Source organism: Notamacropus eugenii, chromosome 3, assembly GCF_028372415.1.
Source record: "Notamacropus eugenii isolate mMacEug1 chromosome 3, mMacEug1.pri_v2, whole genome shotgun sequence".
Taxonomy (NCBI): Eukaryota; Metazoa; Chordata; class Mammalia; order Diprotodontia; family Macropodidae; genus Notamacropus; species Notamacropus eugenii.
Window position 1 is genome coordinate 166,523,010 of NC_092874.1, and position 15,017 is coordinate 166,538,026.

Sequence of the window (15,017 nt, forward strand, 5' to 3'; positions counted from 1 at the left end):
AAAAAGGCATTTCTCTAAGAAGGGGGCTAGCTGAAAATTTGTTTAAAAGGCAGTTTCCAGAATGATAAGACATACAAATAATAAATTCAGTACAAATTCGACTATTAGAAAAGAACGGTAAAGCATTATGGATAAAGGACCGGATCTATAATTTCACTGACATAGGGAACTCCCTTTCAATAGAGGTCATCCTCTTTGCTTCAACTGAGCCTTATAGAGAGAGTTGTTTGGGGCAGTTTGAAGTGACTTAAGCAAGGGCAATACAGCCTATGTGTCAGAAGAGGGATTTAATGTTAACTTTACTCGTTAGGGTTCTAAGGCTTGTTTTTGTTTGTTTTGGGAGAGGAGGAGTGGTAAAAACAATTGTACTTTTTCTCTTTTAAAAATTTGTATGTTCTGTTTTGGTCTTATAAAAATTATTCTAGATTTAAATATACAAAAGAAGATTTCCAAAGACAAAGTAGAATACAAAAATATGATTGGATATGAAACTGTGACTCTCCATTTCATACCTCTTGCTTTTATTTTTTTATAATTTCTTTAAATTTTGAACTTACATACAAAATGGGAAAAGAAAAAAATTGCCATGTCCACAGCAGACCATAAGAGAAGATTCAATATAAAACAATAAATTTCCATTTCAAGAATATAATAAATACTACACATCATTTTCAAAGCTACCCAACTTTTCTTTGCTTCCTTGTTGGTTTTCTTTTGTTCTCTGCTGTGTATTTTTTACTTTTTCTCCCCCTTTCTTTCCCCCCACCATAAAGAAGGATGCAATTAAGCACAGATGGATAAATAGATAGATAGACAGACAGATAGATAGACAGATAGATAGATAGATAGACAGATAGATAGATAGATGTGTATGTATGTATATGATACACACATATATACAAAAATATCTACATACACATAATATACACAGGTATATTATATAAACATGTACATATGTACACATATACACTCATACACATAGATGTAAGACATACTATGCAAGTTTCCACCTGTCATCTGTTTCTCTGAAGGTGGATAGCCTCTTCCTTCACAAGTCCAAGTCTTTCCATGTTTTTCTAAATCAACTAGCTCATCATTTCCTGCACCACAGCAATATTTCAACCCAATCACACCTTATCTAAGGGACTGTATGAAAGTTTCCCACAATTTTCTGCATTCCTCCTATTCTTGGTTACATAGGTTTTATTTATACAAGAAAATTTTAATTTAAAATAATCAAAATTATCCTTTTTACACTTCAACAATCCTCTCCCTTACAATGTAGTCTAAAGTCTGATACTGCTCAGTCTGCTTCCTTTACCTCTTTTTTCCTGGTTTCTTTGAAGTTCCTTTGTTATTTGAACTTTGTTATTATTTTTCTAACTTTCCTTTGTTGTTATTTTTCTAACTGAGTAAAATAACTTTTTAGTAATTGAATTGGGATGACATTGAATAAATAGATTAATTAGATAAAATTGTCATTTTATACCTCTTTTAAAAAGAGTACATAACAAATTTCGCATGCTATTTCCAAAACTGTCCTTCTTGTCTGTCCTTTTCTTCTGCGAATTAAAAGAAAATGTTTCCATGACTTTTTGTGTGTATCACTATTGCTAACACCTCTTCTTCCCTCCCACCCTCCTCCTATATAAAACCAAAAGAAAGGAAAAAAATGTCTTTTAAATAAATAAGCATAGTCAAACAAAACAAACCCATACACTGGCCATATCAAAACATGCATGTCTTTCTGCACCTTAAGTCTGACTGTTTGGAGGTGAGTAGCTTCCCTCTAGGGCCCCTAGACATTTGATCATTGCATTGATCGGATTTCTTAAAGTTTAAAAGTTGTTTTCCTTTATAATGTTACAGCAATCATTCTCCTGGTTCTGTTCACTTCACACTGTCAGTTCATACTCCCCAGGAACCTTCTTTTCCCTTCCCTCCTCTCTCCTTCCTCTCAGTTCTTCTCGTTTCTCTTTCCATCTCCCTCTCCCTCTCTCTCTTCCTTCTTCACCTTTCAGTGGAAAGTCCTTTCTCTTCTCCCCTCCATCTCCCTCTCCTCTCCTCTCCTCTCCTTCTTTTGGTGATATCTAGATCTACAATAATTTTTTATACTGGTTGTTGGTTTGGTGTACTCATCTCTCCAGTTTCAGTTACTGAATTGGAGTCTTATGCCAGGTCCAGGCTCCTCCCCTTGCCCTGTTCTTGATAGGGTGGTTGGCCCTCTTTGTCTTGCCCTGAGTCCCCTGGGTGCTGAACTGTACCTCAGGGGATTTAAGGTTCAGAGCACTTAGATTTTCAGGGCTTCTGTGTTGGAGTTAATAACCTGGGGCCATTAACTTTTTTTAGAAAATATTTTGATAACTGTATTTCAATATACTGTAATTGGTTTCCTCTGTAATCCTATGCATCTTATATTATGCATTTAAAAACATTCATAGAAGAAGTCCATAGGCTTCACTAGTCTCTGAAAGGGTACACTGACACAAAAAAAGGTTAAGAACTCCTGTTTTATGGTATCTCAGGACAAAGTCCTGGGGACCTTGGAGGTCCTGAGTTTCATTGCTGCCGTATCACACTGGTGGTTTCCACTCTGTAAGGCTTCCATAGTCCTTGGCATGAATTTCTGATTAACCTGGGACTTCCTCAGGAAAATCCTGTGCTCTTTATGCCTCTAGACACAAGGGGCTTTAAGGTACCAAGGTCCCTGAATTATCTCTCCTCCTTGCCAAGTGGCTATCACTTTGTCTTTCTGGCATTAGTTTTGCTACAGATCCCCTTTGCAATTTATCATAAGCTTCTGGTTGAATTTTTGTGCAGTTCTAGAGTGGAAGAAGTCACTTATTACGGTTTCTCATTGGATTTCTTGATCATTGTTAGGTCGAACTTTTAGGTTTTAGTGGAAGTAGCCTGGAGGTATGAGGTCTGTCCTCATTCAGCCAGCCACCTTGACAGGAAGTATCTCCAAGGCCAAATCTTTTGTTTTGCTTTGTTTTGTTTTATTATTTAATTTATTTTTAGTTTTCAACATTCACCTCCATAAGTTTAAATTTTCTGTCCCTCCTCCCTTTCCCTTCAAGATGGCATGCAATCTGATATAGGCTCTACACATACATTCCTGTTAAACACATTTTCACATTAGTCATGTTGCATGGAAGAATTATAATGAATGGGAGAAACCATGAGAAAGACAAACAAAACAAAACAAGAAAGAAATAGTCTGTGTTAGAAGTGAGTCCATCTAGCAGGCCCCCAACAATGAGAAACATGCTCACCTTAAACAAAGAATAACACCTGTTGTGAAATCAGGAAAGTTTTTATTAATCTTTGTGTCCATTCCCCCTGAGTGGACAGGTAGCCTCCCCAAGTGAGGTTACAGGAAGACTACAACACGTGCAGAAAGATGGGGCTTCTTCTACTGTTTTCTGAACTTTGGATCTCCCACCACATGTCCCCTGCCCATGGGACTCCATGTTCTCCTCTCTGACAGGCCCTTCCTCACACAGCTCCTTGGGCCTGTGCATTAGTTTCCAACTCTAACCTGTCCATGCTAGGACACCACCCTCATCACCCAGGAGCGTGGACAACAACTTTCTTGCCTCCCACAATCTGCTTCGTTCTGCATTCTGATTCCATCCTTCTTTCAATGGGTATGGAAGGCACCCTCCATCATGAGTCCTCTGGAACTGTTTTAGGTCCTGCATTGCTGAGAAGGGCTAAGCCTATGGCTCCTACTGTGTACAAGGTTTTCCTGGTTCTCCTCACCTCACTCAGCATCAGTTCATATAAATCTTTCCAGGTTTTTCTGAAGTCTGTCCAACACCAGCTCTTTATCCCTTACACTGTAGCTGCATTGATTAAATAAATGAAATGAAAGAGAAACCATTTCTAGCTCAAGAAAGACTTCATGGAAGCATTAACACTTGAGCTGAGTCTTAAAGCATCAGTAGAGCTAAGGTAGAAAGTGGGGAAGCTGTTCTAGATGTAGGGAACAGTTTGAAGCTCTAAGATGAGCAAGTAATGTGCTTTCTAGGGCCTGTGAGTTAGTACAATTTGGGAAGATCTTAGTGTACATAAGGGGGAATACAATAAAATAAGGAAAATACTGTAATAGCTTCTCATACTGGTATGATGTAGATTATTTTTTTAAATTGGGGTTTCTTTGATGTTGCTCAGTTTTACCAAGTGAACTTGTTCAATTTTAATTTTGTTTTCCCAGTGTTTCAAGCATACTCCTCACTCCTTTCACAACTGGAAAAAGAAAAAGCCCACAGCCTTGTGGTATTTCATTCAATTGTGCTCTAAATAAGCATAACTACAGGGTAATCATGCTTCCTTTCTTTGCCTAAAAACACTTTAATAACAAAAAAGGAAGATTGTATGGTAATACAATTGAAAAATCTAGGTTCTGAAGAAAAATACTGCCTCTCCAACTCCTGCCCCAAATTAAATAATTATTTTGGTCAAATCTGGAACTTCAAATAGTCATTTTCTCCTTTATAGTTAACTGGGTCAAATGTTTTTTTAATTCATTTTGGGGAGTTTTTTTTAAGTAAAGCACTACAAACAGAGAAGAAAAATCGAAATAAAAACCAAGATGAATTATGTAACTTTTTACATTTTACACTGTCTGGCTGAAGTCAACTAAATGGATTTCAATGGTTTTTTTTGCTTGTTTGTTTCTAGAGAGGTAGGTTTTTTTTTTCCTTCTCTCTCCAGTGGAAAATATTGGCATTATGCTTGCTTGGCTGGGTTCCTTGACAGTTCCTGTAATGACAATAGAAATCAGTTGTAGAATTTAGGATTAAAGGTAGTAACTCTCTCAATTCCAGCAGGAATGGGAATTTCATTTACAACAGACACCAGTGATTGGCACCCTTCTCTTCTCATTCCCAATTTTCCTACTTCCCCTCAAAATAAACTGGAACATATTACCAGGAACATAACCTTTATTTCTTCTAATTTATAAGATGATGGTATTATTCTGAGCAGGCTATAGAAGTCAGAAAAACTGAATGTGTGATTTTTACCATGAACTTTTATAGCTTTTAATAATTTCTATGGAGAAAATTTTAATTTCGTTAGAAATGATACAGGAATTTATGAGTCGTAAAGCATTTTTTTTGTAAAAAGAACTCTGAATGTGCAAAAGTGCCATTCCATGGAGTACAGAGTGGGAAAACTACTTCTTATCCAGTTCTCAATGTACCTAGAAACTAACAGACTGATTTTTAAAATGTGAATTTATCAGAATTTATGTATCCATATGACTGATTTCATCACAATTATCACCTCTGGAAGCAACATATTTATTTTAAATGTAATGACATTGTCAAGTCAAGTAGGATTTATTAAATGCTTTCTCTGGGCCAGGCACTGTGCTAAGTACAATACAAATACAATCAGAAAGAAAGCCAGTGTCTTGCCTGCCCCCAAGGCACTTTCATTCTAATACAGAAACACAACACAAAAAAAGAAATTGGAAAGGGAGAAGGGAAGAGGAGGATGGCTTTGATTTTTTTTCCGGACTTAACAATTCAAATTTGGCCTTGGACAATTACTGGGTACATCACCTAACTTTTGTTTCCTCAACTGTTAAATAGGGAATATTCATAACAGCACCTACCTTGTGGAATTGTGAGGATCAAATGAGATAATATTTGTAAAATGCTTAACACCGTCCCCAGCACATAGCAGGTGCTACATAAACGCTTATTTCCTTTCCTTTTCTCTTTTGGAAAGGGGATAGACTTATTTCTAGACCACATTTATACACTCCCAGAGGTCTGTCTTCTCTTGGTTTTCTGAAGTACTCTCATCTCAGTCTCCTCTACAGACTTTTGTCACCAAGTGACTTCATTCCCTCAACCTCTCTTCATGTTTGCCACAACTCTTTCAGCAGGCAAAAATGAATGTAGTAGCAGTCAGACAGGAAATAGACACTTCCCTCCCCCTCTTTTATCTTTTTCTTCCCCCAAACACTCTCCATCTTGCCCTTCAACCTCCATGGGGGCATAAGCTAGCAGAAACTTGATAGGAGGCAAGGTGACAGGACTGTGATTTCTCAACTATAGCGAGGAGGAAGCAGATTTCCCCCTCCATGAAGAGCTGAGCCCCCCACCCCAAGTTAGCACCTGGGCAAAAGCGCTAGCTCTTCCACCCTCTTAGAACAATTCTGCCTACCCATCTCCATGTTACTCTCCTTCCCTTCTTAAAGACTTTAGTACTTGGTTCCGGAGCCATCTCCAATCATCCCGATTCAATATCTGGCCACTGGACCCAGATGGTTCTGGAAGAGGAAGTGAGGCTGATGAAGCCCCCCTTCACTTAAATTCAATTCACTTGCAAGTCTTCTCATCGACTTTCTGATGCCATGGTCCTCTTTGAGAGACAAAAAAACAACAGTACTTGGTTCATAGTCTTTCTTTACTGCTCTAGGAGTTCCTTTGAAAGCCTAGTGAAGCCCATGGATCTCTCTTCAGTATAATATTTTAAAATTCCTTGTAAAATGTATAGGATTATAAAGGAAATTGTTAAAATGTAATGGGGCCCATTTTGTAGCAAGGGCTGTCATTGTGCGACTCAAAGGGAGACTGAATAACATCTCTAGTCTCCTCTCCCTCCAACCTTCTCCAAGGAAGACTTTCATTCCTTCCACTAAGGAAAGCTGGAAGTTGGGGTCAGAGGTTGCTCTACTCTCAATAAAGAGGAGGGGTACCAGGCTAGAATTATACCTTTCTACTCCTGTAGTCATTGTTTGTCCAGAGGAAATGCGATCAGGTTCAATCTAACTTCTGATTGCTGTTTCTCTTTAAGGAAAATATAGACCTCAGGCTTTATATCCAAGGCTTGACCCCTTTCTCACCAAATGCCAGTTCCATGATGAATACACAGAGTGAATAGTAAAGAAATTCATTTATTCAAATCATAGCTAAACAGAATTAGAAGTATACATAGCAGAATATATACAAGACAATACAGAATGAAGGAGATCTCTGATTGGGATCAAGGTAACTGAGGGGAGGGGAAGAGAGAGAGAGAGAGAGATGATGGAAACTGCCAACTTCTCTGATGTCTTCCTAGAATTTTTTCCTTCAGGAACCTGAAATGTAGTTACCTTCCTCCTTGAAGCACACCCAAACTGATTTGATGATAGAAGACTGAAAAAGACTGGAGTTCTCTCAATCTGGACAACTCTGCCCTTCAGGCAGCATTGAGCATTCTCAATGAGGACAGTCCCATACCAAGGGCTTTGAGATAGGGGTTATCTAAAAATATATTGAATATAAAAAATATTTTTTTAAAAACCACGTCACAGAATCCCCTTTCTAATCCAACCCTTGTTCTTCTTCAACTTTTACTCTTACCCTTCACATTTCAGCATATGTGTGGATATTTCCTCAAACTTCTTGGCCTCCTACTTCAATTCCCTCCACCTAGGCCACGTTTAAGGACCTGTTCTTTTTGGAGCTCAATCTGAGATATGAGTACCCAGTGTCATACCTTAAATTTCACATTCACCCAAAGCTGTTTCAGTTTCATTATTTTTGAAAGCAGATCTGATCACAATCTGTCCTATTTCTCTTCCTCCTAATTTTTTTAATCCTCACTACAGCATTGTTATTATATCTCTCCCTATTCCTCCAGTCTACTACCCCTTGCTCTGACCTCTCTCTCTTTTCTCTTCACAGTCTTGACCCATGGTTGACTATCCATAATTTTTCTGCCCTGATTTCCTATCTACCTTGCCCTAAGACCATTTATGACCTTCCAGTCCTCAAACTGGATTACTGATGTCAAATGAATTTCTGAGATGCTAAATGCCAATATAACTGGCTCTACTATGCATTCAAATTTGCTGTAATTTATTGGTTACCAAAGAAGAGTTGAGAAAAGACACCTTCTTTCATTGAAGAAGTAGAGACAGACAGGTGGAGAATACTGCTGGTAGTGTTGGATATGTGGTGTGAGACATTGGTTGTTTTTTGCTGAACTGTTGATTTTTCTTTTTTTTCGTTAGTCTTTTTTAATTTGAATGTGCTATAAAGACAAAGGGCATCAATCAAAAAATTTAAATAAAGTCAATAGGGTCCTCACTGCTGCACAGCAAAACTTATTTTTCCTTAATTGACTCTCACTCCCACTCGGCAGCTGTCCCAAAGTTATTTTCTTTCCTCAAGCCCCCAATAATTCCTCCTCTCTGCTGTTTCTTAGCAGATGTTCTCACCTCCTACTCCACTGAAAAAACAAAGTATATCTCCCATTAACTTCCTCTTCTTACTGATTCCATACCTCAAAGCCCTTCTATATTTTCACTCGTTTTCTTCTCCTTTCCTCCTTTCTCTACGGAATAGGCTGCTCCTCTGCCCACCACCACCAATCCTTCTACCTGTACCCTAAACTTCATTCCTTCCAACATTTTCTATTATTTCTTGCTCTCATCTTCAATTTCTCTGTACTGGTTCTTTCCCATCAAATATGCTCTTAAAAACAAACAAAATCCCCTCACTTATATCTCCTTTCTTTTACTACCACACTCCTATACTGAATTGTCTACCCTCAGTATCTCCACTTTCTCACCATTCACTCACATCTCAGTCTCTTGCAACTTATCTTCCAGTCTTGTATTCTATTGCAACTGTCCTCTTCAAGGTTACCAATAATCACTTAACTATTAAATTCAATGGCCTTTTTTTTCAGTCCTTGTCTTCCTTGGTTTATATACAAATTTTGGACACTATTGACCACCCTGTCTTCCTGGATACTCTTTTCGCTTGGCTTCCATGGCCCTGCTCTCTTCTGTTTTACCACTCCTTAGTTTTCTTGGCTAGATTGTCCTCCACCTTCTGGTTCCTTTTAGTGGGTATCTCCCAGAGCTCTGACCTAGGCTCCTATCACTTTACTCTCTAGCTTAGTTCTTTTGTGTATTTCATCCATCACTTCTTATAGATTCAAGAATAATTTCTACTTATGATTCCAAAACTGACATGTCTAACCCCAGTCACCCTTCTGAACTGCAGCAACTCACTGTCATCTGCCTGACTGTCTCTCTCCTACTGGATGTATTCTATGAATTTCATACTCAACAGGTCTAAAGTGAAATTCATTGTCTTCCCCATTAAACCTGCTTCTCCTCCAAACTTTCTTTTTTCCACTGAAGGAAATACCAGTTGCCCAAGTTTAAAATCTCAGAGTTATGCTAGATTCTTCCTTCTCTCTTAGTACTACTCTCACACCTAGTGAACTCCCTGCAGGTACAATAGTCATATCTCCACCAGAATCATCATCTCTACTTTCTATCAAAATCTTGAAATCTTCCCTACTGAACCACCCTGGGTTCTGATGGGTTAGTTTTTGGATTTTGGGCCTCCAAAACATGTCCTAGTCAGGTCTACACTATATGGTTTCCACTCTGGCCATTTTCCCCCACTGGAATCTTGTAATTCACTCCTAGAAGCACAACAGACTCTGAGAGGCCACCTTTGGCCTTATTGTATCTGGTTTCTATTGATTCTGGTTTCTATAGCCCTTATAGCAATTTCTCTACATTTAATAAGAGCAATGTGACAAAATATGTTCCATTTTTTCAACTTTTAAATTTTAATTTTTTTTAAAGTTGACATATATCCGTAAACATAAAATATACATACACTCTTTGTTTCCCTTTTTTTTTTCCCAATGTGTCTCTATTTATTTTCATCAGGAATGACAGTGAACATTTGGATTCTAATGCCTCAGTACCTCAGGGAAATTTTTTAACAAATTATTTTATTATTTTAATTTTTCTAATTACATGTAAAGATAGTTTTCAATATTCATTTTAAAAATATTTTGAGTCCCAATTTTTTTCTCCCTCCCTTCTCTCCGCCCCTAAGATGTCAAACAATCTGATACAGATTATATGTGCACACACTCTCCTTCAAGTTCCCTTTTATGTGTTTTCTTCTTTCATTAGAATATAAGCTCCTTGAAGATAGGGGTTGTTTTGCTTACACATATTTGTATCTCCAGCACTTAGCACAGTGCTTGGCAAAGAAAAAAAGGTTTGCTATGTGCTTTCTCTATCTTCTGTCTACCTATCTTTCCATTTATCTATCCATCCCTTCCTTCCTACTTACACAGACATCACTCTAATTCAGATTCTCATCACTTCTCACCTAGACTACAGTAATAACCTCCCAACTGGTCTTCCTTCCCCCAGTCTTTCTCTTCCTCAATACATCCTACCACAACTGCTAAAATAATCTTCCTAATATGTGAGTCTGATCATGTCTTTCTCAACAAGCTTCAGTGGCTCCTGTAAAATACAAACTCCTCAGCCTGTCATTTAAGACACTCCATGATTTGGGTCCCACCTACCTTTTCAGTCTCATTTCACACAATTCTCCTTCATTAACTTCATTTCAAGCAAACTGAACTCCTGCCAAAATTAATAGCTCATCTCCTGCTTCTCTTCATTCGTACAAACAGATCCCCACATATGCAGTGTTTTCTGCTATTACAACCTATTGACACTTCTGCCTTTCACCACTCTGCCCTCTGCCCCCAATAGCCTGGAAGTTTCCTTGAAGGCAGGGACTCTTGTTTTTGTTTATTCTGTTTTTGCCCAGTGTCTTTCACCTAGTAAGGAATTTGATCAATCATGAATTGAACTCAATTGAATGTATAACCTGTGGTCCACAACACCCAGAGTCTGCGCTTACATAGACTTGGTCCAATAATGGGGTCTACCCCAAGCATCTTATCTCTTTGTATTGCTTCCACCCACAGTTGCCAGGGCAGCTAGGTGGTGCAGTGGATAGAGCACCAGTGCAGGAGTCAGGAGGACCTGAGTTCAAATCTCACCTCAGACACTTGACACTCACTAGCTATGTGACAAGTCACAACCCCAAATTGCCTCATCCTGGGTCATCTCCAGTCATCCTGATGAATATCTGGTCATTGGATTCAGATGGCTCTGGAGGAGAAGTGCAGCTGGTGACCTGCACAGCCCTCCCTCACTCAAAACAAAGTTAAGTGCAAGTCATATTGTTATTTCTCTGATGGCATGGTCTTCTTTGACAATGAAGGATGAAAACACACACCCACAGTTGCCTCTGGAAATTTCAGAATATAGTTCAAATACAGCTGGTATCTAACAATTCATAAAATCTCTGGAACCACATGTGTCTCTCCCCAGAGTAGCTTTGGAACCAACTCCACCCCTTTTGCAGGTACTCAGCATCCTAGTCAAGCTTAGGATTCCTTCCACATCCTAATGCATACACACACACACACACACACACACACACACACACACACACACACACACACACACAAAGTGCCTAGGCTTGACTGAAGCCTGTTTAATGTTTTGTACGTCTTATATTTTTTATAATTATATAATTTTATAATCTTATAATGTTTTGCATGTTATTCCGCTATCCCCAACTCCTCAATGCCAGGAATTGTGCTTTTGCCCTTTTTTATCACTAGCACTTAGCACAGTGCCTGGCACATAGTAAGAATTTAATAAATGTTTATTACTAAAATCCAGAATCTACATGAAAAACAGCTTAGAAAGAGACCTTCAAATCTGTCACAAAATGTTCAGTCAAGATTTTAGAAAGGAAGCAAGTATATAATAGAGATTTGTGGTTTCAAATATTTTTTATTCTTGTTTATATATAGCAATGTTAATATTTATCACCTTCAACATAACCAAAAATTTTGAGAATTAAAAATTTTTAAATGAAACATTCCATTGCATTGCTCTCACTAAAGTGTTATTGATGACACTTGTTTAGTGAGAGCAAAAAGACATTTTATGAACTTAATAAATAAAATACAAATTACTTTGTGTTTTATAATGCATATAATTCATTAGCTCAGGAGTATACATACACACACTATATATGTATATATAATTTATAAGTATACAGCTTAAAAATGAAAACAGGAGTAGATAACTGTATATATCATAAAAATATACATTCAAAAAGCTAGATACTCTAGAAAGTGACTACAATCAGTCATGCAAGCATTTATTAAATAACTGGTAGGCATTATGGAAGGATCTGGGCTATCAGGACAAAAACAAAATCATCTCTGCTCTAAAATCTCATATTCTACTGGGGAGACAACATATCCATAGATTAGTAAAAAGTCTATTTGAAGTAAATACAAGGTAAAAATTTGGGGAGGAATATATTAGAAGCTGTGGAGGGGGCAGGGATTAAGAAAGGCTTCAGCTAGAAGGTAAGCAGAGTTTTGAAGGAAAAAAGAAATTCTAAAATGTAGAGGTGAGATAGGAGTGTATCCTAGGCATAGATTACAGCCAATGCAAAGGTGCTGAGACAGGAGATGGAGCATAATGTCTGATCAACAGCAAGCAGAGCAGTTTGGCTGATCTTGTGTAGGAATGGGAATGTTAATTTTGGAAAGGTACATTGGGTCAAAGTTGTGAAGGACTTTAAAAACTGAAAAAGGGAGTTAATGTTTAATCCTAGAGGTAAGAGGGGTCCATTGGAGTTTGTTGAGCAGAGGAGTGATGTGATCACATAAGTGATTTAGTCAAATCACCAGCAGTTCTATGAAGAACAAATTGGAAAGGGGAGAGAATTGAGGCAGGGAGAGCAAATGGGAAGTTACTGTTATTATAATAGCTGAGGCAAGAGGAGAGAAGGTTCTGAATTAGGGGATAGTGTTGTATGTTCGAGGACCAATGACATTACTAGAGTGAAGTTTTGTTTTAAAAAACAAATTTATTTATTTTTAGTTTTCAACATTCCCTTCCATAAGTTTTTCAATTTTCTCCACCTCCTTCTTTTCCCGACTCCCCAAGATGGCGTGCAGTCTATAGAGTGAAGTCTTGACTTGGTATGAATTGGATTTAAGTAAGGCAGAGTGGAGCAAAGTCCTCAGCCTCACTCTCTCCTCCAGTCACTGAAGTACAGTGGCAAGACATAAGTCAAGACAACTGGTGATTTTGGTCCAGGGTACAGTGGATAACTTGACCTTTCTAAATTAAAGTCTTTCCCAAGCCTCAGTTTGCCTGAGACAATGCCCATTCAATGCGTGAAGAGAGAAGGGGACAGTGACTAGGTATGTGGCCTGATAGAGAGTGAGGAATCAGGGATAATGTCAAGGTTGTAACCTGATTAACTGAAAGATGGTTGTGCTCTCTAGAGAAAAAAAAGGAAGTTCAGAAGCCAGTGGGTTAAGGGTGAGTTTCATTTTGGACATGTTGAATTTGAGATGCTTATGAGGCATTAGTTTGAAATATTGAATTAGTCAGTTGGAGAGGTGTGACTAGAGTTTAGGACAGAGAATTTTTTTTCAGCACTCAGCCTTTATTTTTGTTATAGATTCACACATATTCAGTGTTCTCTTAAACCTTGCTGAAATCAGTGATAATCAATGCTCTACACAGAATCTTCAAATATGGTAGACTTCAGGATACCTATGCCCATCTTATTATCCTCTACCATACAACTTCTGACTGTCATATCCCATGAGCACCAGTTTCCCCAGACAAGAGCATCCAGATAGATGGAGTGGAAACATTCCTTCACTTTTGCCATCTCTGTTTCATCATTCCAAGATTTGGTATGCTTGAGAGTGAAAGACTTAGCAGTAAGCCCTGGGTTCTTGGGCTTCTGTACATATCATCAAAACCATTCCCCAAACCCTGCCACTTTCTTACATTTTTCCTCATTATCATTTTTAAACAGGTCAGTATCATCATCTTCTTCTTGTGGTGTGGCCATCTTCACAGCAGGTAATGAAGTGAGCAGTTCCATTTTTGCATAGGGGAGACATGCTGAGAACAAGAAGCCAGAGGCCAGTAGGAGGAAGAACATTTCTTCTGCATGTATAGCTGTTGATAGCTTGGAGATGGTAAATAGAAGATCTTAAATCTCACTTCAAAGCTCTGGTTCTCTACCTCTAGGCTGGCAATTCTGGTGAGCAGGTCCCTGAGCTGGAGACCCTCCATTAGGGCCTCTGGAGGCACTAGTGCTTACTTCAGGCCAGAAATTTCTGCATATTCTCTTCGGTTCTGGCAAATCACAGAGAACCACAATGGCACAAATCTGGTGGGAGGAACCAATCAGAGAACCATTCATCTGATTGTAGAATTCTTTTTTTGCATTATCAATAAATTTGTCAAATACGATCTCACGTACCAGGAAGTTAACTGTTATCTTCATTCCCTGAATAGGTAGGAGAGCAGTTGCTATTTGTCACAATAAGGAGACAAAAAGATCCTAGAGACCACCCTAGTTAACAGATGTGAACTCTTTGTCATGCAAAACAAGGTATCAAACATGCCTCAGATTGTGGCTATAACACTAATTGGGAAATAGCTAACAAAATAAATAAAAATACAATAAAACATAGACAACAATAATACATAGTTTTCTAAGTTACCATACATCCACTGAGATCCTTGTATATGGACTAGAGATCCCAGTTTCTCTTTGATATTATTGATAATTATGACCAATAAGACATGCATCACTGGATTAGAATACAAGCTCATTCACAAGACATCAGAACATAAACAGCAGAAAACATAAATAGTATCATCTCATGGGGTAGAAAAAAATTTAGAAGAAAATAAAACTTCAGAAAGTTTAGCATGAAAGGTAAGTTAGATCATCTCAAGAATGTTTGGAGACAAAACTACAACAACAAAATAAATGCAACAGATTTACAAACATTTCAAAATGATCTATTCTTCTCATCAATGGTAAGTAGAACCACTATCTCTGGACCTTCCTGATCCAAAACTTGACATTCTCTCAATTCAATGTACTTGGTGATATACATCATTTTGCAAGCTCCAAGTTTCTTCATGTTCTCTCCAAGACAGAGGCATGCTGGGTTCCTTGAGGAAACTAGTGGAGGATCATAATTGTGCCAAAAATGTATCATATATCTTCCAGGGCTCAAAATTCCCAGCTCCATCCAATATGGGTAATCAACACAGAACTCAGGACATCCTAATATTGCTAACTGAACACAGATTAGGGGTG